At 41.1% G+C, this 23640-nt stretch overlaps 1 protein-coding gene and 1 long non-coding RNA gene across 3 annotated transcripts in view; one reads left to right on the top strand and one right to left on the bottom strand.

The window, feature by feature from the left end:
• The window catches only part of kdm6ba (lysine (K)-specific demethylase 6B, a), a 109669-nt gene that overhangs the window by 26038 nt on the left and 59991 nt on the right, over nucleotides 1-23640 (top strand). The window contains exon 4 of the mRNA XM_080299866.1: nucleotides 20547-20607. The gene's annotated coding sequence lies outside the window, so the exon portion shown is untranslated. The remainder of the gene's footprint in view (nucleotides 1-20546; nucleotides 20608-23640) is intronic.
• On the bottom strand, nucleotides 4205-6670 carry LOC145426259 (uncharacterized). 2 transcript variants are annotated; one of them, XR_013906979.1, is made up of 4 exons: nucleotides 6542-6637; nucleotides 4642-4823; nucleotides 4429-4562; nucleotides 4205-4348 (listed from the first exon to the last, which is right to left on the bottom strand). It is a non-coding gene; the product is annotated as an uncharacterized LOC145426259 (long non-coding RNA). The 2 variants fall into 2 exon arrangements; XR_013906980.1 differs by lacking the exon at nucleotides 4642-4823 and having other exon boundaries at nucleotides 6542-6670.

Here is a 23640-nt window from a genome sequence, read left to right on the forward strand (position 1 = left end):
ACAGAGAGGCACCTCAAGAATGCTGTACAGTACATTGCTAACAAATCCACATAGGGGGTCTGCTCTTTTGACTTCACTGAACAGTGCCTAACTTGGTAACCAGTCGTCCTCATAATTCAAAGCTGTGGATGTAATATAGTCTGTTATATTTACTCTGGTATTTGTCTTGTCAGTTCCAGTCTCCAGTTCTACCACAGATGGGCTTGTAGCTTTACAGCCACAGCACAGTGTCAGGGTGAATGAGTCCTCAGGCAGGCAGAGGGGACCAGATGTGTCAAGTGGTTGGGCTTGGGGCACAAAAGGCCCCCCGGGGCAACGTTGAAGAGCCTTGAGGAGGACTGGACTTGGGATCTCTCCATCACCACCCCTCACACCCCTTCCCTCTCTGGCTGGGGCTTTTCCTGGGCAGCGTGGCACAGTGTGTGGCCTGGCCCCGGGCCAGAGCCACTAGCCTGCCAGCCTCCCTCCCCTGAGACCAAAGACAAAGCTGGGACATGGCCAGGCACTCCACGCTCTCCGTTTATCTCTCCATCATTCCCCTTTCTCTTGCCAGACTCTTTCTTTTTCTTCTCAATCATTAGAGGTCATTTTGTCTCTCCTTTTTTTCTCTTCTTTTCTTTCCTGTTTTGTCTCTCCCTTTTTTGTCATATCAGCCCCTTTTTTTTTACCTGAATACACATTTTTTTCTGTTCCTTTTGTTCTATGCCGTGTTTTTCCTCTCCGTTGTTTATGTCAATCTCTCTGCACTCTTCCTAATCACTTCTTGCTCAGGGTTTCACACAGATCATTTCACACATACTTGCATATCTCAAGTCATTGTTGTTACACCTGCACATATGTTTGAACCGGCGGGCAAGACTAAACACACACAGGTGCACAGGTATCAACACCTCCAGGTAAACTCTCACACCATCCCCACACAACAATTTTTTACACACAGTCTTCCTGAAGCCCTCTCACACACGTCTCCCACATAAACAGCCATATAGCAGAACTCCACAGATCCCATTTCCACACCCACACATACACCTCCTCCCTCTCTCCCTCTCTGTGGTGTGCGTGTTAGTTTCCCTATCATCCTGTCGCCTTGTGTGGCCTCCACATCAAACCAGCTGCTTTATCCAATAAAGGCTAGTGCTAGCTAACCAGCTAGCATGCATCATTCTTAGAGAGTGTGTGTGTGTGTGTGTGTGTGTGTGTGTGTGCCCACTCCACCCTCCTCAACCACCCACGGTGCTGCCACCAACAGCTCTGGTTGACTCTGTTACTTTAAAAAGATTAGTGATTTATTGGTTTTTCTTTCACTCTTACTTCATTAAAGTCATTTCATCATTCAGGTTTGATGTGTGTTCTGTTACTGCTGCTCTGACTTCGTCTGTCTCCCTTGTCCCAGAACAGAGAACCTCTTTTACTTCTTTTATATTTATTATTCTGTCTTCCTGTGTTTTCCAGTCTAATAACTTACTAACTTAATCCTCTGCCATCTCATAATGAGTCTGAACCACAACCTCACACAAGAAGGAAGAGCACCCACACACATGGAGGTGTCAAACTTTTTACTTGTTATAGATTGTAGTTATGTTCTTTTTAACCCTATAAAGCATGTTGGCTCAGTGGTTGTTGCTGTTAGCCTATAACAATAGTGGAACCTCAGCTCAAGCCTTTTTGACTCTCATGTGTGGACTCACATTCTTCCTGTATTGTGCAGTTTTTCACAAAGAGCTGCTAAGTTAACACTGCCTGTGTTTGCACAGGACAGTCTGGCAAAAAGAGATTCATGAGAGTTTGATGTCTGGTTAAATAACAGCTAATAAAAAATACATTAAAAAAACCCTGCATGACTGGCTGCATGGGTTAATATGTTCACACAGTGATGCTGGAAAATATGACAGCGTGCCCTTAGAATTTGGCAAATGTCAACATTTACATCACACCTGTCCATGCAAATTTTGTAACCATGAACTTTGCACTCATCTGCCTGGTGATGGCAAATTTCAGACTTTGGTTGTACAGTCTGCACTTTGGACGGCCAAATGGATCCATTTGAGCAATGATCACTTTTTATATGGACAGCTTTCAATGTGGCTATGTGCAACAGGTACTAGCTTCCGTTAGTGTAGCTTCTGAGCAGAAGCAGCCTATATTAAAGTAATGAAAAAAAAATCTAGTCCATGAACTGAAACCAAAGAATAAAAGTATGAAGCCCAAGCTGCTGTTGATAAGCTCACATTCCTCCCGTGAACTTTTGTGGCTCTTCGGCCTGAACTTATTCTCATCTCAAACACAAATTCTCTCAAAGACAATCAACAATCATGCCCCGCTTTTGTTCCTCTTAAGAAAAACTACCTACCGCAGAGTACCTCCAGATAGCGTTTCTAGAAGTCTTTGCTAATGACTAAGAATGAATTGATTTCTTAGAAATCCTTTTTGGAAATAAATGATTCTCCGAACACTTCTCCAGTGCTTCTTTGGGAAACCAGTAAAGCAGTTTTAAGGGGTATAATCATTTCATATTGCTCCCATTAAAATAAAAAAGATATTGAACAGGAAGACAAATTAGAAACCAAAATTAAAGAATTAGAAAATTCATTGCTCACTTTTCAATCTGAGAAAGTACTTTGTGAAATAAGAAAATATAAAATGAAAGATAATGACCTAATTAATGGAAAGACAAAATTCCTCATTGAGCGACTCAAAAGTAATAAATTCCAGTACAATAATAAGTCGAGCAAATACTTCTCAAACCTAATCAAACAGAATAAAGAAAAAACAACAAGGACTCAGCAGGAAAACAGTTCCACGGTTCGGCAGATATAAACTCATGGACTTTCATAAAAAACTGCACTCTTCAGACCTCAAGCCAAATAATGACGATATTCATGAACTCCTCAACATCATAATCCGTCCACATTTAACACAAGATCAAGTCGACATCTTAGAGAAACCATTATCTCCTGATGAGGCACAAGCCCAACAACAAAGCCCCTGAACCTCATGGCGTCCCTGCTGAGTGCTACAAACATTTCTGATCATTTCTTTCTCCACTTTTCGTAAGAATTATCTTGGATATTAAAACAACCTCTATAATCCCACCAAGTCTGAACACAGCAATGATCATCCTACTCATGAAACCAGTCCAGTCAAGAGTCTACCCTTCTAGCTTATTATCGTTGCTTTCTCTCGTAAATACGGACAATAAAATTAAAAGCAAAGCTTTAGCGCCCAGGCTAGATATGGTCGTCCCAACTCTTTCAATTTAATGCAGCTATCAATCAACAAATTTAACACCTTAATTATATGATTAGATGCAGAATAAGTATTTGACTGAGTTAACTGGAAATTTCTTTTGCAACATATCCTAATCTCAGGTTCGGAAAATCATTTATCAACTAGATTAAGGCATTCTAAGCTACACCCACAGCCATAGTAGGTGTAGCATATTACGGCCAATGGGTTGAGTACGTCAAGCTTCACTCCCCACATTGGTACGAGACGAGGATGTCCTCTGTCTCCATGTCTGTGCACTGTTCATTGAACCACTAGCAGCTGCAATTAGACAGAAGGAAAAGATCAGAGGCATCAAGAAAACTACTACAGAACATAAAACTGTTCTTTATGCAGATGATGTATTGTTGTTATTGCAAGACCCACAATCTTCCCTTCCAGAATTATTTACAGTCATTAATTCTTTTTCAAAGTTTCCAACTACTATGTGAATTGTTTAAAGTCTACAATCTCACGGCTCTGTATAGATAAGTGGCAGCCCTGGTATCGCCTTATTATCTTCACTCCCAAGTTCTCAGAGTTATTTAGCCTTAATTTCGCTCCACCACTCTTAAAGGTTCAAGATGATTTAAATAGATGGTCTAAAGTCCCTATATTACTTATAGAAAGTATAGCAATGATCAAAATGTTAGTTCTACCAAAAATGAATTACTTGTTTTCCATTATTTCCAATTTCCCCAAATATGGTTTAATGGTAACTCCACTGTATCAGAATTCTATTGGAAAAATAAAAACCCTCATATAAAGCTTATAACATTACAAAAATCCAAATCCCAAGGGGGATTAGAATCTCCTAACTTTGAGTTATATCATTTAGCTAATCAGTTTAAATACTTTATTGAATGGCTTAAGTTCTCCCTGTCATGAACCGAAGTTCCGTGCGCAAGCTGGACCCAGAAGCAGAACACACACACCAGGGTAGGAGGGAATAAAGAAAGCAAATTTATTATAACTAAAGGTGTCCCGTGAGGGTAGCCGAAAAAACAACGTATGGAACCAGAAGAAACTGAGGGACTGGGGAGGTGAACTACGCAGGGAACGCCGAGAGCGGGGCTGTGAGAAGCTGCAAAACAAAAAGAGAAACAGATTACTGGGGTGCAGAAAAAAGGCAGCATACGAGGGAAGGTGGAGTATACGTCTTACGGAGGTAGCCGGGCTGAGTGAACCAGAGGGGGGGGGGGCTCCAAAAGGGTCGAGACGGCGAGGCTGATAGTGCTTCCGAATCTCAGGCGGACAGGTGGACAGGCAGGTGGCTCGCAAAAACGCCGAGTTGTGATCTGAGTACACAGGGTAAAACAGAGTCCGTTCCAATGGACAATTTGTCATAAGGGTTTTTTTCCTGCAGGTGTACGTTACCGCTGAGAGGCGACTACGGACTGGCGTGGAGCAGCAGGTAGGACAGGATTAAATAGTCCACCTGGTGATCGCCTGGGATGGGATGCAGGTGTGGGGTTAGCAGCCACGCCCGTGGGCGTGGGCATCCCAACAGCACCCCGGACGCCGGGCCGCAGACCATGACACTCCCAACATGAAACTGCCTGGTCAGGTACCAAACAAGAACTTGGCAAAGATTTGCATTTGCTAGACCTACCAGTTATCACCCAGTAGGGCTGCTCGATTATGGCAAAAATGATAATCACGATTATTTTCACTGAAATTGAGATCACGATTATTTGACGATATTTATTTAACCCTTTAAGACCTACTATAGAACCAAGTCCACCAGAGCTTATATTATTTTTATTTATTTTTTTTACATGCTGTAGTGCCATTTGTGGGAGCATTTCAAGTTGCTATACATCAATACAACTGTTATAGCCCATATTTTAATAATATGTATGCATTAAGTCCATAGTAATTACATAAATTGCAAAAAAGTGCAATAAACTACAAAAAAAATTGAAAATCGCTTTTGTTTTGTTTACATATATTTCTACTTGGAGAAATTTAAGAGGTTTATCCCTCAAAACTTTAAATACAATAAAGTTGCAAAAAATAGTTTCCCACCACAGGAAATTTATTTTGAGTGTCTTCATAGTTTTATTTTGGAGATACAGCAATTTTTATATACTGCAGGAAAAACAAAAAACAATCCTATGATGCAAATTTGCAAAGAAAACAGCATGTGCATCATTTTACTGTGGGAAGTGTTACGAACAGCTGATAGGAACGGCGAAGTGTGTTTCTGGAATATTATGTTTTTGTTCCTGCAAGCGCTTTTTATGCAATTTTTGCAAAGCTATATGTGGAACGAAACCGTGACCGAGGACAAGCTGATGGCATAAGATGTAAGTACAACTCCTCCGGTTTCATATGCAAAACAAATTATTGCGCTAGCTTACACGGTTCAGGTTCTACAGGGATTTAACAATAGTTACGCAAAACGGAGCGTGCTGCTCTGACCGGCTTTAAAGGGTTAACAATGACTTTAAAAAAATTATATAAAAAAGTGTGCAACACCACTGAAGTTTTTTTTTTTTAACTCTTTTCAACCAACGGCAGTCACTCTCCAAATAACTTCTGCTTAGCTTTCCGAGCTTCCCTCGGGTCCTCTTAATCAGCGGTCTCCAACCTTTTTTGAGCCACGGACGGTTTATGCCCGACAATATTTTCACGGACCGGCCTTTAAGGTGTCGCGGATAGATGAGGGAGGGGCTAATAATCGGCTCAGTCATTTTTAATGATCGTTGAAAGCCCAGATCGTAATCGTGATTAAAATTCGATTAATTGAGCAGCCCTATCACCCAGTCTGTTAAAAAACACCAATCTGGAATAACCCCGACTTTATATTCAATTATAGCTTGTTCAGTTCAGCTATCTGGAAAGAAAAAGGAATTACTCTTCCCAGTCATTTATTTCATGATATCTCCTTTGTCAGTTTTCAATATTTATAAATAAATATAAATAAAATCAATTATACTTTCTAAACTTTACATTACTCCTATTAAATGTAATTATTCAATTCCAATAGAACAGAGGTGTTGAACTCCAGGCCTCGAGGACCGGTGTCCTGCAGGTTTTAGATATCACCCTGGGTCAACACATCTGAATCAGATGATTAGTTCATTACCAGGCTTCTGGAGACATGTTGTGGAGGTAATTTAGCCATTTAAACCACCTGTGTTTGATCAAGGACACATCTAAAACCCATAGGACACCGGCCCTCGAGACACCTGTGCAATAGAACATCTCTTAAAACTTACAGCACCTCAGATAACATCTCCAATAAAACAAACACACTAAACAGCTGTCTTACTTGCTCCCACTGTCTTCAAAGCTGTGCATCCTAGGTGACTTGTCATCTATTCAGGTCCCAATGACGGTATTCTCCTTGCAGCCCTAACTATTGCCAAGAAGGTCATACAGGAAACGGGAAGGTCAAACAGGAAATAAAAAAATAGTATAAACATTGTGCAATGGAAAAACCTTCTAACAGATCATATATCCCTGGAAAAAATGTCTGCATCACTACATATGAAAACTTACTATAATAATCAATAAACTAACTACTGAATTTGCTTGATTTCTAATACTTTAAACATCATGTCCACATATTGTAATTACTGCTATTTAAACTGACATTTATATACGTATAGTATTCTTAGCCCTCTATTAATCCACAGCAGAGACCCTAACTCAAGGGCATGCTGACCCATTGTGCATTGATATTAACTGTTTGTGTGTGTGTGTGTGTGTGTGTGTGTGTGTGTGTGTGTGTGTGTGTGTGTGTGTGTGTGTGTGTGTATACAGGGGAGGTAATCTTTTTAGTTCCAAGAATTGTTTGAAGTTTCTCCTTGGTTTGCTCTAAACTTTAACATCAAACAGTTAGGTCAACCTTCCTGCCTTCATCTTTGTACTCTTCTCCTCCTCTCAGTATCCCCCCTCCACCTTCTCTCTCTCTCTGATCTGGTGAAAGTAACATTGGAGTGTCCTGCAGATAAAGAATGAGAATGTCAGGTTAAACTAACCGACATCCCTAACGTACAAACTAAGACACATCATAGGCAAGGGGCAGCATGTTGTGCTGTTCAATGAAATGGGACAAAGACTTTACGAAGCTGCATGCATTCAAATCAGTGTGTGTGTGTGTGTGTGTGTGTGTGTGTGTGTGTGTGTGTGTGTGTGTGTGTGTGTGTGCGCGCGCAGCTGGTACAGCCAGTTGTTTCATCATCACTCTGTTTCCATGTTTGACACACTGGGCTATTTTTACCCCACAGTCCAGCCGTAGCCCGTTAGATGACTCACGAGTACTTGTGCAGCTAGCTTGCTCGTGCACACTGAAGTTGAGGATTTCCACTGAGATGCACGTGCTGTTGAAAAAACTCACAGATTTACTTTACCTCTGTTGCTATGGTGTCTGTTTGCATAGACTGTATGTGTGTGTGTTTGCGTGTGCATGTGTGCATGTGTCATGTGCCTCTTGGGCAGACAATGAACAGCTGCATGTGGCTTGTGTTTGTGTATCTGACAGCAGCTGGCCCCTCTCTCTCTCTCCTGTCTGGACTCATTGTGAGCCCTCCTCCTCGTTCTCTGGCTAACAGAGCAGTGACCATTTATTTGACGCACACACAACGCCACATTCACATATGATGCTTATTTGTTTCTTGGTGTAAGAGGAACCAGATGCAATGCATCACATGCGCATGCTTTTGATACTTAAAGTGGTGTGTGCCTTTTTGTATCATGTGTGTCTGCAAAAGTCCTTCTATGTCCTTTGTTCTTGGGTGTTTCAGTGTACACGTTTGTGTTCTTGTGAGCGTGCCATATGTCATCACGCTGTAGAAGATCAGGAGTAAACTTTTGTGCGTGTAGCCCACGTCTCCTGGTTACGGTGCTCTTTGCTTTGTCTTAATTTCCACTCTTTTTTGTTGTTTTGGCATGCTGACTCAGCTTATCTGAAGAATTAATAGGGTGTGTATTGGAGATCCGGCAAAGTTTAATAGGGTCTGTGTGCTTTCTGGGCTCAGATTCATGGCCCAGTGAGCCAACAGTCTCTGAATGCTGTGTGTGTGTGTCTTCTGTGATAGCGTTTTAACGAGTCATTACAGCATATGTGTTGGCAGGGGTATGCTAGCAAAGTATTTACTGTATATGGGCCCTATAGGTGAACCGAATGGGGTGTACATGCTTGTGTGTTTGTGCGTACCCATGTATACAATGATGTATTGACCTTGTCTCTCATTGCCAGTTCCCAGAAGGTTGATGAATAAATAAAGGCGTGACGCCTTCCCAGTGAGCCTGTGTCTGCTGCTGGCAAGACAAAATGACACACCACACACGCACACACACACAAACACAGACGTGCACAAAGCTCCCTGCCACTATGTTTGCAAGCCCATGTTTGCACAGTGGAATAATGTTGGTCCTCTGCAACACTCTGACCCAGTGTCCTACCTTCTCTGTGCCTCTGCATTCATGGCCATTTCTTGGATGTGTGAGTTTGCTTGGCAAACTGCCCAAGTTCTCACCCTCTCCTGGTGGCCTCTTTGTTTTATAGCCTGCTTGGTCAGGTTTCCAAATTGCATCCAAGGCTTCTGGTATAGATTTTACTTTGGAATTTAGCATTCAGGAAAGTCATAGCTTGTATTAGAAACACTGCAGATATTACCTGTAAGCTTGTGTGCTGCAGATAAAAAAAAAAGATCACTAAACACCCATTAGCTGGGATATCTTCTAAAGAATAAAGACCTCGCTTGGCTTACTAATGTTTAATGTTTGTAAGTGGACCCTCAAGAAAACACTGTATAACAATGTTTTGTGTGGAAGCAGTGTAAGTTCAGTTCAACTTTCAATTCACATTTATGTATTTCACATTTAGTCAAATCAAGGCTCTATATTGTAAGGTAAAGGTCCTACAATAATACACAGAAAATCCCAAGAATCAGACAAGCCACTATAAACTAGCACTTGGCAAGAGTGGGAAGGAAAAACTCCCTGTTAACAGGAAGGAAGCTCTGGTAAAAGCAGTTTTAAACAAAAATTATTATTTTTTGCATATGAAACCGGAGGAGTTGTACTTACATCTCATGCTATCAGCTTGTCCTAGGTCACGGTTTCCTTCCACATAAAGCTTTGCAAAAATTGCATAAAAACCACTTGCAGCAACAAAAACATAATATTCCAGAAACACACTTTGCCGATCCGATCAGCTGTTTGTAACACTACGTTGGAATAGACATCAGCGCAAACTATCGCATGTTCGCCTTACCTGCCCAAAACCGGAAGTGGCGTCATTTTCAGAAAGTTAGTTTTTTACCTTCAGGGCCTTATAAACCTATACTGGTGTTTTTAAAAGTTATGTTTGACTTTATGGCTTTCTGTGTCGTTTCTGGGATGCTTAGAACTCCAATTGAGCTGCTGGAAATAGTTTATTTTGATGTATATGCTGGTTTTTTTGCAAATTTGCATTATAGTATTTATTTTTGTTTTTCCTGCAGTATATAAAAATTGGTGTATTTCAAAAATAAAACTATGAAGACACTCAAAATAAATTTCCTGTGGTGGGAAACTATTTTGTGCAACTTTTTGGTATTGTATTTGAGGGATATCCCTCTTAAATTTCTCTAACTAGAAACAAAAAATATTTTTTTTGTAGTTTATTGCACTTTTTTGCAATTTATGTAATTACTATCCACTTAATGCGTACATATTGTTAAAATTTGGGCTATAATGGTTGTATTGATGTATAGCAACTTGAAATACTCCCAAAAATGGCACTACAGCATGTAAAATATAAAGATAAGCTCTGGCGGACTTGGTGTTATGGTAGGTCTTAAAGGGTTAAGTACCCTCACAAGTAAGCCTGCAGTCTGAGAGTGAAAGGCTCTATTAGCTACTGTCTGTAGCTAATGATCATCTGCACAAGATAAAACCAAAACACATGTTTTGGTCTCATATTTGGGGAAAAGGAAAATAGAACCTCATCATGGTAAAATATGGTGGTAGTGTCATTGCATCTGGGAACCGAATCTCAAGGGACAGTGGGCTTTTCAGACACTCTTTCACTATAAGTAATGTGTCCCACAAAGACGCTTTGGCCCTGTTGTTGGCCATGTGTTATGGGTTATGCGTGTTATTGACAAAGTCTGATGTTTTTGTCCGGTTGAGTTCCCTTTAACTAGATTTAGAATGACATTTTGGGTCATAATTAAGGGTTAACACAATTTTCAAACACCAGGGTAACTAGTGAGTTTGATGTGCTCAGACTGTCATGCACAGACACAAGAAAACACACACATACAGAGCGGTAGGGGTGGTCGGTATGAACTCAGACCACTGCTGAGGTCACAAGGTTTAGTTTGGGGTCAAAAGTTAGGCCTGACTGTCAGGCTACTACACGTGCTCATAGCAGGTGTCCTAGCAACCAGGCAGAGGGAGGGCGAGGTTACGAATACACAATGGAAGAAATGTGTTTAAGCAGTAAGGGACCGACAAAAATATTCTCCCCCACAAATGTAGCACCGCTAAACAGCACATGCTGCACCATATTGAACACAGTCGTGGGATTTTTCTTTTCGGCTCGATTTACTGCTGTTGCGTCATTTGGTCATCTCCACCCACTCCATTTCCCTGCATTCCATCTTCTAATTAGTAGCTCAAACAAAAACTATTCATTCGCAAAACAGCTTCGCACATGCACTCACCAAAACATACCTTTTGTACGCTCAGCAATTAAATCTTAATGGCATATTTGGCTGTCACTATTCCCCTGAAACAGTTAAGAATCAAGCACACTTGCAGGGTTTCAGCTGAACTCGTGTTTATAATTCAATGAATAATCTGTGCACACATGTTACACAAGGTAAACCATGTTTATTCTTCCTACTGTAGCTTTCATTTGTGGCCACATCTTACGAGAGTCTGGTTGGTGTTTATTTTTGGGGGTTTTTGCTAAAAAAAAATGAGCCTAAGTAACCGTGTTACTGAGTGTAAGTGTTATTGACTTCCCCTTCAGGGGTTTGGCCCTGTGACTAACTTGTGTATGACATTGGTTCAGTTGGTTTTTCTGGGGAATGATAGACTTCCTTTCTGAACTAGCCATACCTACTGTAAAGTGGATGCCAACAGGGATAATTGACTACAGGAAGCCAGAGTGTTTAGATAGGCTCAAGTTTCAGGATGCAATTATCCACGTTTTGTTTTGTTTTTTTGTGTTTTTTTTCTGTGTGCTCTTTTACACCCTTGCAAAATTTGCTCATCAGTCATGCACCAACCACGGAAATCACTTTGGCATCGCTCCACCTCTGCTCTGTCTGTGTGTTTCTTTTTGGGATCGTGTTGTTGCATTTAACTCTTTTACGTACAGTAAATGAAGTTGCCCATTTAATCTGAAGAGCAGTTCCTTTTCACATCTACTTGGTGCTCGTAAACTTGTTATCTTTACCTTCGGCATAACTTATTCAACTGGAGGCACCTTAGTATTTGTAATTTCTGTTGAAAATGTGGTTCTTGACTTAATTATGTTTTGGGTTTTTGTGGTTTTCTACCTATTCATTTTCAGTCATGTACAATCCATGTAGACACTGCTTTAGCTCTCATTAACACCACTATAACTCATAGTAATGGCCATCATGAAACCAAGTAAGCTGAGGCGTTATTGGACATCATAAATCATGAGGGTGGAAGGTTACACTTGTCTGTATTTATAACATCTTTTCAGAATGGCTTTGAGTCCTAACTGTGACACATACAACCTTAGTTACATTTCCACACACAATATACCAGAAAAGCTTTACACTGACTTTTCTCCTGGCTTACTTGGAAGTTACAAAAAGGGTTAAAAAATTTTTTTAATGGTTATCTACATTTTTATTTACACATCTCTGCTTTAAGTGTATGTTTCCTTTGCCACTCGGGGGGAACTTGCGTATGCTATTCATGAAGGTACTTTTTTGTTTGTTTGTTTTTTCATTTTAAAGTGTGCATATATAGTTCAAAGAAAGTGGATATCTTTGATGTGGGCTTACTGGTGTAATCGCAGTGAGTTATAAATTCCTTCCTACCCTGTCTCCGTCCCTGTCAGATACTCTTCACACGCATATGAGTTGTCCCTTTTGAGGTCAGGGCTGCACACATCAAAGCGAAGCGCACTTTCAAATGTGCACTTCACTCTATATGTGTTGTTTTCGGTGTTCACGTCATGTTCGAGAAAAAAAAGTACCTCATAGTAAATTCCTTAAATGTCACTTTGCCAGTCTAATTTTATTATTCAACAAACCTACCTGGTTCAAGTTGAAATTGATAATTCTCACAATCAATGGATATAGATAAAAAAGCCTTAAATGCACAAGTTAGAGTGACATTGTGTAAATTGTGCCAAAAAAGTAACTTGCAATTATTTTATTTCTTTGTACATGGAGGACGTTAGAGCTAAACAGAAACAGAGATACAGAGAGATAGACCAAAGGCGGCAGATAAGAGAATTTGTAGGTGTGTCTGTAGTGTGAAGGCAAATTTTAATTTGTATCTGCACCTTCAGAATCAAGATATACCGGATCATACCTGTGTTTTAACATCCCAGAAGGGATGTTCGAGCCTTATCTCATGAACTAAAGTCAGGGCTCTTACAAATGAAAATATGCATAAAAATGCTTAATTATACCTGATATTGTCACAGTTACATATTTACATAAAATTAGACAATAAGACACAATATATTGTGACCCTCCCGTCACCTGAGAGTGGACAATGGCTATATACTAACAATATGTTTACTTAAAAATCAAACTTTCCCTCTGATAAACAGTTTGATGATGTTCTCATATCATTAGAGTTTCGTGTCCAGCAATGTTAGATCCATTTCAAAGAAAATTTCATCAACTCTGGCTAAGAGCAGCTAACAGCAGCAAAGACAGCAGCTGTTACCAACCGAAAAGTTCAGGATATCCTCAACAAAACACCTCAGTATCACTGTGTAACCAGAGAGAAGTGAGCTTCACTGACTCATCGAATGACATTAGAGTCCTTTCACGAAGTTTTAGAGCGTTCTCCGGAGTAAACAGACGTGGACACATTGAAAGCTGAGGTAAATAGTGGACTGACAGCCTGCACTCAGTACAAATGAATGGCACCCAGAGTTGCTTGTCCTACAGTGGCCACCGTAGCTAGGATTATGCGCTCTACTTGGGAGGAATAAGAAAACAGAATTCAGTTGACTGCAATCTGCAATTTACTGAGATCTAGTGTTAAGAGTTTGAAGACTTTAACTACAGTAAAACTAAGGAAAACAGTGCTTTGAAGCCACGGCACGACTAAAATTAACCACCTTTGACCATGTGCAATAACCTGTCTCGTTGTCTTTGAAATGGTTCCTTCAAAGACAGGGATCAGGTCTTTGTCCGCTCACTTTCAGTTAGCATCTTCAAATGGACTTTGGTGCATCAAGAAAGTAGTAACATGGAGACACTCAGTATCAGTATGCTATCTAATTGGGATTGAATGGTGGCCAAGTTGGCAATTACACGCAATGTGTTTGTGATAATATGGCAATTAACTGTGATAAAATGGCAAAATAATAAATGTGTTGCCATCTAGTTATACAGAAATTCACATTAGCTACTCACATTAAGAAAGAAGCCAGAACATTAAAACTTTAAACCACAAATTTGGAAATCCTTTCATAAAAAGTGGTGTAGTTCCTGCAAGATGGCAATTTAGGTCCAAATTCACATAGACACTAGTAGGGCTGTTCGATATAACGATATAAAAACGTCTATCGTTTCATTTTACGCTATCGTTTGTTTCGTGGTGTCGCAAAGTAAACTGTTTACGTCAATATTTTTTCACCGTTCTGATGGTCACTGTAGTGGCTATATTAATTTCTTAACGTTCTCTATTTCTCTTATATTTAATATAACCTCACTACGGACGGACAAGCACCTGTTTTTATGCGTTGTCGTTAGCAACAACGACGGTAAAACCATCGCGTGTCCGCTTGTTTATTTTCCACATAAGCCTTTCAGAATAAAGCTCAAGATCCTGTTGAAACTTTTCAAAACAAACTGAATCACATGAAAGAGTATGCAGAGTATTTACGGATGAGAAGCAAAGAAGAGCCGTCAGGTGCTAAAAAGTAAACCTTAGACTCAAACGTTAGAACAGGCTTTTCCCCGCAGCACGCCGTGTAATAAATACTCACAAAGAAAACGGCGGCTGTTACAACTTATGTCTAAAAATGTATAGTTTCATGCATCTGTTAAAACACTCGACTCCAGCTACGTGACGCGCAGCTGGAAACACTTCACGCAAGTCGAGCTGCCCGAGATTCACAGAATTTACAGAAAATGTAAATTTTTTGTGATTTATATCGTTATCAGGAGGATAGATGTCTTATATCGGGATATGAGATTGTGGTCATATCGCACAGCCCTAGACACTAGGAAACCTTGCCAAGGTTAAACTCTTGTTATACATTGGAAAATAATCACAATACAACCAATTGATTCAAGTCCAGTATTGCAGAGTTATTTGCAAACCTTCGCCTGTCTATCTATCTGAGTGATTACAGTCAGGTTGAGTTAGGCTCTGAGTGTTTCGAGACAGGTTGCCTCCCACATGGTGAACAGTCATGTTGCACAAAGATTGAAAGTGGTCACCCAGAGGTTGAGGTTTTTCTGCTTCTAGTTATTGCTACAACTTGTTGCAGTCGATCTCTAACAGCAAAAAATCAACAAAATGTCAATGCAGCCACCGCACAACCACATTTTTCTTCGTGGTCAAGACGTTGCTGTTGTAATTTTACTGTAATGTGGCTGAGCCATTACTTAATTACCTAAATTAGTTAAGCAATAATATGTGAGAATAGTTCATACTTTCTAAAACTGCATCCCTGTGGCCTAATCCCTACATGCAAACATACTGTAGCTAGAGAGTCAATGTGGCAAAGAGAGCTATACATGTAGATTTATCCACCATTTAAATACTCTGTTACTACGTTATGTTAATGCGATAATTTCAAATCATTAATTGGGCAGGAAAGGTGTAGAAGCAGGTGTGTAAGAGAAAGATTATTTCAGTCTGACGGCAGTCTAAAGAGACAGCAGATTGGACAGACAGATGATAGCATATGGATGAAGAAAGATAGAAAACTAATTAAAAAAAGGAGAGTTAGGTTGGGTGTTGGTTCCTCTAGGAGTAATGGTCCCAGGTGTGTGAGATGAGGGGAAACAGGAAGGATGAGGGAAGGCGAAGGAATCTAGGTCCCCATATGCTCTATGAAGTCTGTCTTTCCTTCGCTCTCTTTCATCCCCTTTCATTTCAGGCTTTGCACAGACTCAGTGAGACATGCTGATCTTAGATCGCCTTTATTCCATTTGTGCATCTTCCTCGCCGTTCTGCCTCTCAGCATCTTTACTAGCTCTTATAGTGCACTGCAGGTTAAGTGAGGTGACACTGAAACTGAGTGGGTGGTGGTTTGGCGATGGAGTGACTGCGTGGCTGTTTGCATTTGTTTTTGTGTGGATTTCAGTAAGCTTTGATGATTTGTCCTCGCAGTCTAAAGTGTGTTTGGTGAGGATTCTATTCGCTGTTCTCTTTGTGGATATGGATTTCAGCATTTGTTTCTCACATTCTCTTGTTTTTTCCCTATTTAACTTGTCTGGTTGCTGAACTGGTTCCTTGCAGGTTTCTACTTTGTTGCACAGATTTGCGTGTACGGCGCAAGGCCACGTATCCCCACCGGTGTTTCCTTCCTTGACCACAGCGCAGAAACATGCCACGGATTGAAATGACAAGTCGTCTAAAAATAGCCACTAAACTCACTCACCCTTCCCTTAAAGCAGCCCCACTCTGGCCGGATGATCACCTCCCCAATCACTGATCTCTCCACCCTAGCATGAAATGCAGGCTGCTCCCACTGTACATTCCACCCAGAGGAATGAGCCAACTCCCTTGTAAATTAGAGAGAGGGGGATTGTCATTGTTTTCTGCCAAACAAAAGCAGCAAGCAAACCGGAGCAGAACAGCTTCTAACCACTGGTTAGTTTGGCTTAGCAGCCAAGGGGGGCGGCTGCTGCGTCACAAGGTTGGAGTGCCTCAAGGATTCGTCGCAGGGCCCTTTATCGCTTTCTTTTTTTTCCTGCCATCTCAATTCTCTATTATTGTGGGCATGTAAGTGTGCCCATGTGCAGGCCCTCAGGCTGTTGTCAGGCAGATCATGGGAAATGTCGGGAGCTAGCCTGGCTGTGTGCATTTACCTACGTATCTCTGTTCCCTAAAGAAGAAAAAGAAAGAAAGCAGAAGGAAAGAAGTGAGACTAGGGAATCAGGAGCAGGCTTACAACAGAGGAATGGAGTGAATTCCTTGACGTGTATAAAACATGTCCATAGGGGGAATTACAAGCACAGCAAGATTCACAGACTTCCAACTTCTTAAAACAACACTCGCTGTCCCACACCCCCAACCCCCTCCTTCGCCATTCTCAGCCTGCACTCCACTACCACCCCCTCCACCCGTGCTCCTTGCCCCTGGAGTAGTTAAAGGCAAGGGATAATCTGTGGAGGAATTCCAAAAGGCAGGAATCCAGGGATTATCCAAAGGAAGAAAATGGTAGATGATGGAATTATTTAGGGTTTACCTGAAATCATTGCTCGGGTTTTGTGCTTTTGAGATGGAAATTGGTAAAGGCTTGACTGATTTTTATTTTGAAAATTAAATGCATTTAGAGCTTTGGCTGTGTTAAAGTCAGCGTTTGTGGGGTTTTAAGAGTTTCCTAATGCAGACAGTAGGCAGATTAATTTAAGGAGAGTTAAAATCATTGTTTGTTGCTGCTGGATTTTTTTAAACACTAATGATAGAGGTAATAAAACTGTGGGACATTCTTACTAGTTTCATTGTTTCTTTAAAAAACAACTTTTTTCCAACTTATTTAAGTCTCCAGGTTACCTAGTCTGACACATTATTAGTATTAAATAGTTGCACAATATAAATAATCTGATATTCTGTGTGGGCTCGTTTTCTTCTGTTGCTCCATTTTTCTCTGAGCCACCAGTGGACTGGCAGCAAACACAAAGGAATTGTGGGAATTGTTATTGAATTTAAGGCTAATTGCACTGATATGATAACAATTTGGTTTTGACGTACCATGGCTTCGCAAAATAACACTGTTTTCAAAGCCATCACGCGAGTGCTATTTATGCAAAATAATTTATCGCACATACAGTTTTTTTTTCATTGCATGTCGCTGTAGAGCTCTACAGGACCAATTGAATTAACTGAGAAGTGTTTTAATAAACTGGAAATTGTATAATGAGTTAGTTTTTGACGTGCTAGTCCTACCATGGCAAATTTGTTGCCTTCACCCTTTATTTCAGTGCAGATCTTTGGGGTTTGGAAACTGTGGAAAGTGAAACTCAGGCTGTATCTGTTCAAAGCTCTCTGTGGTGCAGTGAAATAACTAATGCTTCCTATTACTTTATTTGACCTCCAGAATTTGGCAGAGAAAAATTGTCCTTGTGTTCCTTATGTGGCTACAGCCTCAGGCTACGGTAAATATAGGCTGGCAGCAGAATAGTGTTGTGTTACATTATCTGTGTATGGCTGTTATTGTAAACAGGCTACATCTTTGGGGCTTAGCTCCTCCTGTCCTACTTAGCTGGTCGATAAACAGGCTTTAGCTTTAATTATGTGATGTCTGATATTGCACGTTCTTACATCATGCTGGTGTCTTGTTTATGTGTTTTGTCTGGCCCTGTGTTATTTGTCCATCACTATTTCTCCGAGCCTCTGCCTGTGCATGCAGTTTGGATATCTGAGGATATAATAACCGTGGGTGTATGTCTGGCAAGTGTAATTGCTGCCACTCTGCACGGCTGGTCAATAGACTAGTACTGTGTGTGTGTGTGCGTGTGTTTGTGTGTGTGTGTATTTTCATATTTACATGGAGAATTACATCAGATCCTTTTTTTAAATATCTAAATGTCAGTACATATTTTCTGCTGTAGTTTTAGTTGAGACATATGATTGTGTGTATGTGTTTTCGTTAATATACATTCAGCATCAACTTTAGGTACAGTGGTAAAATATTATCCACTCATTTCAATTCATTTCAGTTTTATTTATATAGCATCAAATCTCAATAAAAGTCACGTCAGGCACTTTGTAAAGTAAAGACCTAAAATTATATAGAAAAGAACCCACAACAGTCCCATCCCAAGACCCCATGTGAGGAGGCAGTTGGCGACAGTGGGAAGGAAAAACTCCCATTTAATAGGAAGAAACCTCCTGCTGATGCAGTTCTGTACACCGACACTAGTTACTTTAACGGTAAACAAGATTTGATGACCTTTTTGACAAAATCAACTGAAAATTAGATTTGAAACGCTTCATAAAGGTTAGTCAGTTGCATTAGATTTGAGAGGCATGGCTAATAAAACGTGTTTTTCGTTTTCTCGCACTACTGAAGTATGTTTGAGTGTTACATTTGTTGCATTGTGTTCAATGGCATTATAATAGGCAAATAGGGCTGCCACGATTTGTCGACTAGTCACGATTACGTCGACTATCAAAATCGTCGACGACTGATTTAATAGTCGACGCGTCGTTTGAAACTTTGTAAGATCACAAAAGACGCAGGAATAAGTGGCAGGATTTAAGAGTGTAATAACGGACTGAAACAGAAGATGGCAGCATTGCATGTACAAGGATGTCAGCTACCGTTAAACCCCGAAGAAGAAGAAGAAGAAGCAGCTGTGTCCCAGAATTCATAGCGCGGCCCAGCGCAGTTTCCAACAATGGCGGCAGCTAGTTAGTTTTAATGTTACTCTTATTCTTCTTTCTGGGTCACAAAATAAACGTTTAACATATTTTCAGGCGAGAATGTAGCTGTGTAAACCTCAAATATCTGCTCAGTTTATCAGGACACCACATATTTTCAAAAGCGCTCCGACGTTTTCGGAGACATCTGTTACCCACTAGCTCGTTAGCGAGCCGGGGGCTAGGCTCACTAGCGCCGTGAGAACACCGGACTCCCCACAAATCGTTTTCAAACCCACCGCTGTCTTTCGCTACTCAGGTTAAATATATATGAGTCACTTAGATAACTTAAAATGTTATTGTTTGGCTTTTTTTTTTTTTAGTATTTTATTTGTTCCTGAGTAAATCAGTTTGTCTGAGATTAAAGTTAGTTTTTACACAGCTGAATAAACGTCAAGCAGACAGCTGATTATCAGAAGTGTGAGATGCTCGAGAATATACTCCAGTGTCCTGTTATATTTTAGATAGCAAGGAGTTTATTAAACTTCACCGAAACAATCTGCAAATTTCATAAAAATTTAACAAACTATCATCTTGTCTTTACTTTTAGTGAGCACATACCTTAAACACTTAAAGCTGTAAGCTAATGATAGTTATATAAGAGCAGATGCTGCTGGTGCAATAAGCTGTACGCTGTACGTCCAATGGATGATGATCTGATTAGTCGACTAATCGCAAAAATAATCGGTGACTAGTCGACTATCAAAATAATCGTTTGTGGCAGCCCTATAGGCAAATAAATTAATCAGCTTGGAGTTCAATATTTTTTTAGTTAAAAATGCTATAAAACTATAGAAGTCTCTGCCAGGATTATTTCAGGAATATGACAGAAAAAAAGTCAAGGAAACAGCGTCTGTGATTGGCCAATCTCCCAATCAAAGTCTTCTTCATTAATTCAAACTGATCCGACTTTCCTTTGGAGGATTATCTGATGATGAGTCAACCCGCCATTTTCAGTTTAAGAGTTTACACTTTCAAAGCCGAGGCTGTGATCAGGTGCATGGATTTTGGGGGACAGGAATGTAACTTTACTCTAAGATGCTGAGGTTTCTGGGAGAGAGCATTCAACACAAACAACCTTGACTGCAACACGTGCCAGCACGCTTCATGAAAATAGTATTTTTATTTTTTTGTCCACCACCTGCCCCGGTTTCCAACTTCCTTGACAATTTGGCCGCTTCCCAGAAGTGTAAAAGTGTGCTCTTCTGACACAGTGGAGGAGAACCAGGATGTATCACAGAGATAAAAGTTCAAGGGGATAGAGCGATACTTCTCCTGAATAATCTGCTCAAAGCAGGAATTGGGTGCAAATATTTGATGCAAAATATTAAGATAAGTGCAAAGTTCAGTATCTACTTACTTTATGTCAAATGGGTGTAACATGCAGTGGAAGTGTTGGTCTGTGTGAAGTGGCTTTTTACTCAGCTCTACTATGTCTGATTTCTATTGGCCAGTGCTGCTGTGGAAATGTGTGAATTATTTGTAATCTCTGTGGTATGCTTGCTTTTCAGGTACAGGCATTTGGCCACCCACTTAGTCCATACACATCCAGAGTGTTCTCAACAGTGGCAGGTAAGATGAACAAGCTTATCCGTGTGTGTGCGTGTGTGTATTTTTACTCTAATAGATTATCGATGCACTGCTGGGTTGGTTGGCTGCAGCAGACAGTGGAAATGGGCCTGGCCTCCCCTGAGGAAACGAGATATCTCACACAGGCACACTACACACAGTAGCTACAGACACAGGCACAGTGTGACTTGCGAGGGAAAAAAAAGCTCTCACGCGCAAGACTTTAAAGCACATTTTGCACACTCACACACACTTACGAACAATTAGACACACCACACACCTGCTGGGTTTTCAGATGAAGCTGAGCTCCATACTGGCTCTAACCGAAGATAAAAGGGGGAGAAGAAGAAAGACAGGCAGGAGAGGAGGGACTAGAGAGAGGGATGGGAAGGTTGAGGAGAAGAGAGGAGGCGGGTAGGGAGCTATAAGACAAAGACAGAAAGCAGATAAAGCAGGAAGAGGAGGGGCATGGATGAAGAGTGATGGCCAACTCTTCCACCTCTCCTCCCTTCTTCCGTCTCACTCTCCTTTGTGAACAGATGGATAGAGGTATCAGATTGTAATGAGAGCCAAAACAGGAAAAAAGGGCTAGAAAGACACATATGTACGCTACACACACACACACACATGACTGAACACAACACTTTTAACTATGCTGACAGATGCAGTACTTTGCATCCCGTGTAGTTTACTGGCTCTACGTTGTCCACAGCCATAATATTTACATGCATTCAGGTCAGATGGGTTCTGCAATACAGTGAGTTCACTGTATACAAAAATGTTACAAATCTGAGCAGTGCCTAGTGATGATGTTTCTCCTAGATAGACACACAGGGAAGAAGCTAGAGGCTCCAGGCGTGTGATGCATCAGACGAACAGAGGAAAGAAAGAGATGAGGCGAGATGAGCCCTGTACATTCTTACATGCAGAGTTATGAGGGTATGGTGAAGAATCCAAAAGTCACAAGTGTCAGTGAGTTCAACAGCAGGATGTGTTGAGTTCTTCGCGTATCACGGCATACTTCCTCTCTGAGTTGATGGACATTAATAATATTAGTACTGTAACATAACTGTGGCGCGGCTGTGGCTCGGAGGGTAGCATCTACTCACCGCGTGGTTAGCGGGTCGATCCCTGACTGCTTCATCTCAAAGTGTTCTCGGACAAGATGCTGAACTCGATGCACTCATCAGCGTGAGTGTTGGATAGAAAGATATTGGGTGATTAGTGTAGAAAACCACTATATAAGAACTCAAACATGACTTAGTTTTGACAGCAGAGGTTGGGAGTCCAGCAATTTATACGCCAAGCAACTTCAGGAATGCTGCTTTATTCAATATTAACACACATTTAAGGGGAACACTAGTGGTCTTTAATCACTTCAGTCATCAGTTAACAGTTTAAACATTGACAATCCTACGAGTCTTTGTGCTGTCAGGTGCAAAACTGTACTCCGTCTCCAACTATGTTTATATCTAACTGTCAATTTAAGGTTTGCAAACTTTTAAACATTCAAACGAAGTGAACTCTCAATAGGATGTTTTCCATCAGTTTTTTGGAAATTGCTGTCGAAGTTGAGCATCCACTAAAAAGCTGGGAAGTGTCTTTCGGCAGCCGATTGGGGTTAGGTTTCCTTGGAGGATTTTTCACTACTCCCAAGCTTTTCCATAACTTTTTTGAAAGAAGTGCCAAAAATGGCCTTTAAAAGCACTTACCGACGGCCTTGCCGAGAGCTGGATTTGAAGATTAATGTCTCTCTCATGTGTGTCGGGTAAATGGCCGCAGGCAGCAGCTGCTTAGCTTAGCACAAAGCCTGTAAACAGACATCCTGAAGCCTTGTCATCGCTGTGCTTTTGGATGTCATCCAGTTTAGTTTTCAGGAAGCTACTGTTACAGGGAAAGGAAAAGTGTGGCACATAACCCTTTGGAAAACCACAACTTGTCAGTTGCACTCTTCTTCTGATCTAACTCTTGGCAAGGAAGCAGGTCTTTCTTAAAGAGCAGTATTGTAGTCGTACAAAAAGAGACGTACATGCGTCTTCGCAGAGAAGGGTCGTTTTAGCTCTGTGTGTGTGTGTGTGTAAATCAGGGTAAATCAGTTGCTTTTCTTAGTGACTGCTAAACGCACTGGTAATCCTTCCAGTTGAACTTGTTGTGGCAAAGAATCAACAGCAGAAGAAGAGTGCCACACATTTCAGGGAAACAAAGAGGGAGGGGGTGCAGGGAGAGGCAAAGCCTAAACTAGTATTAAATGAACACAGCTGTGCCTCGTTAAACATTAATTGGCAATTAATCAGACCCCACCCCCCCATCCCCAGTTGATTATATCTTTATATCTTTAAAAAAAAAAGGGAGAGAGAGAGAGAGAATAAAGTAAATTATTCACCAGCATCAGGAAAATCTGTTCCATCACAACCTCTCCGTCTCCCTCCCTGCTTCTTCTCTCCTCCATCTTCTTGCCCGTCTCCTCCCTCTCTGTGCTTCTTTCATTTCATTAATATAGTTTTATGCCTTTATCTGCGCTTCCTTCCCCTCATCCGTCTATAGTTTATCCAAAGATGGAAAACGAGGGAGCGAAAGAGAGATGTCATAGAACGGAGGAAGTGCCAGAGGGGGCGAAGGATGGAAGACGGGGAGGAAGGAGAGGCCCCCAAATGAAGGATTACAACAGGGAGAGCGGGACTGTTAGTTAACTGCGTGTGCGGATACATCCTCACTTGTTGATTTCTTGGTCTTGAGGTTCCCTTTCAGTCGATTCACTCGGTACAACACATAAGTATGGGATATCACGCCCTCGCGTGTCCTGGCTGAAGAAACCTTTATTCACGCCTTTACGGCAGATGACGTGTGATGACACGCGCAAGGCCCCGCCCGCACATATAGCCGCTGCCATCACCGTCATCCCTCAGTTCTTACGCTCTTCACCTCGCTGAGAACACCTCTGCTGAGTTGGGCTAGCTAGCTACTGCTAGTTAGCTCCGTTGTCTGCCAACTTGAACCTAGCTTAACTGCCCCTGTTGGTGTTAGCCTCCACCGCCC

Source organism: Astatotilapia calliptera, chromosome 3, assembly GCF_964374335.1.
Source record: "Astatotilapia calliptera chromosome 3, fAstCal68.1, whole genome shotgun sequence".
NCBI lineage: Eukaryota > Metazoa > Chordata > Actinopteri > Cichliformes > Cichlidae > Astatotilapia > Astatotilapia calliptera.